Genomic DNA, 2,055 nt, shown 5'->3' on the forward strand with positions numbered 1-2,055 from the left:
TTCCATTAAATTAGGAAAAGTTTTGGCCATTATCCTGTCTCTCCTATTTTTATGGGATTCACATTAAACATCTGATGGTCTCAAAGGTTTCTGAGGTTCTGTTCATTTTTCTTTTTTTTTTTTCCCCTTGTTCTTTGCACTAGATGATCTCTTTTTTGTTATCTTCATGTTTGCTGATCTTTTTTCTTTTGTCAGCTCAAATCTGCTCTTGAGCCCCTCTAGTCAGTTTTTCATTTTGGTTACTGTATTTTTCAACTGTAGAATTTCCATTCTTTTTTTTATAATTTCCATCTCTTTTATTGATATTTTTATTTGATAAGTCATTACTGTCATACTTTAATTCTTCAAACATATTTCCTTTAGTTTTCTGAAGTCTTTCTTTGTTAAATCCAACATTTGTCCTCCCCTCCCCAGAAAATACTCTATGTATTGAGTGCTCTTTTTCAATTGTACGGGTCGCTATTTTCTGTTCTTTAGATATGTTTGTTGCTGAATACTGTGGACATTTTAGGTGATATGTAGTAACAACTTTAGATTCTGATTGTCTCATCTCTCAGGAGTGGTGGTTATTGCTGTCTTTTTAGTGACTTCCTGTACTAGTTATGTGAAGTCTGTTTCCCTTGCAGTTTGTGGTTTCTGATATATCTACTCATTTTTTTTTCATTTTTTAAATTCTTGCATTTATTTTTAAGACTGATTTCCTAGGGTTTTCCACTGGGTCAGCATAAGTGGTCAGCCAACGATTAGCTAGAGGTTGTGCTTAAACACCTCATCATCTGAACTATGTCCCAGAAAACTCCTTTGTTGAAGTACTAATCCCTAGTATCTCAGAATGTGATTATATTTGAAGATAGGGTTTTTAAAGTGGTAATGAAGTTATAATGAGGTCATTAGGATGGGCCCTAATCTGACTGGTGTCCTTATAAGAACTTAGGACATAGACACATAAGGAAGAAGGACCATGTGAAGACACAGGGAAAAGACAGTCATCTGAAAGCCAAGGAGAGAAGCCTCAGAAGAAACTAACTCTTTAGACATCTTGATCTTGGACTTCTGGCCTCCAGAATTGTGAGAAAATAAATCTGTTGTTTAAGCCACATGGTTTGTGGCACTTTCTTATGGCAACCCTAGCAAAGTATTACATGTTTTCAGTCAGTAAGATTTCTTCCATTTCCCAATAAATCTGTGTAGCTTGAGAAATGTATTGAAAGTTTAGGTCATTTATAAGTCTGCCCCAGCTTTTACTTCAATTTTTAAAGGCCTCTTGTGCAGCCAGGGGTGAGTAGCTCACTAGGGCCTTCTCCAGTCTCCTTAGCATGTGTGTAGCTTTGCGTATATTTATATTCTTCCAGACCAAAAGGAATAAGTAGGATATTATCAAGGCCCACTGTGGCTGTCTTGCTATCTGAATCTCTCTGTTGAGTTTCTGGTTGGCGGCTGGTCAATTTCTTGCCCCAATAAGTATTGTGATCTTATTAGGCTAGGTGTGACATTGGCTTTATCTGTTTGTCACCTAGATCACTACAGTTTTAATAATACTCCTGGTCATGAAACTTACTATGCTCTGTTCCAAATAAAATTAGCCCTCTCAAGCAATAAGGCTGCTGGTCCTCACAATCTGACCCACTAAAGTAAACTTATGCATAATGGAAACTGGGGGGTGGTAGGAATGGGAGCAGCCCCAAGTTAACATGCCACAGATATCCACTGTTCTTACTGAGATCCAAATTTTCTTAAATAAACAATTCTCACTTTGTTGTATGCTTTGGTAAACTTTCTGAATCATTAAAAGGCTGTTTATTGACAACTTTGTCCAGTTTTATAATTTCTTTTTACAGAGAGTTACCATGTCCTCATTCAGCCATTCTGGAAGTCTTACTTTAGTCTCATAATTGCTTCTATATTTCAGTTAGTTGCTGATCAGAGTAGTCTTCCTTGACCATCCTATGTAAAATAATCTTTGCCTTATCTTCTTATTTTATCTTCTTTATTTTACTTCATAACATTTTTCACTTCTTGACATTATATATTTATTTGTTTACTGTCTTTCTCCCT

General features: G+C 35.9%; 1 protein-coding gene across 1 annotated transcript in view; it reads right to left on the bottom strand.

Moving 5' to 3' along the window:
- Nucleotides 1-2,055, bottom strand: part of MS4A13 (membrane-spanning 4-domains, subfamily A, member 13) — a 41,375-nt gene that overhangs the window by 3,344 nt on the left and 35,976 nt on the right. The gene's annotated exons all lie outside the window — the stretch shown is intronic.

Source organism: Propithecus coquereli, unplaced genomic scaffold, assembly GCF_000956105.1.
Source record: "Propithecus coquereli isolate 6110/MARCELLA unplaced genomic scaffold, Pcoq_1.0 Scaffold202, whole genome shotgun sequence".
Classification (NCBI taxonomy): domain Eukaryota; kingdom Metazoa; phylum Chordata; class Mammalia; order Primates; family Indriidae; genus Propithecus; species Propithecus coquereli.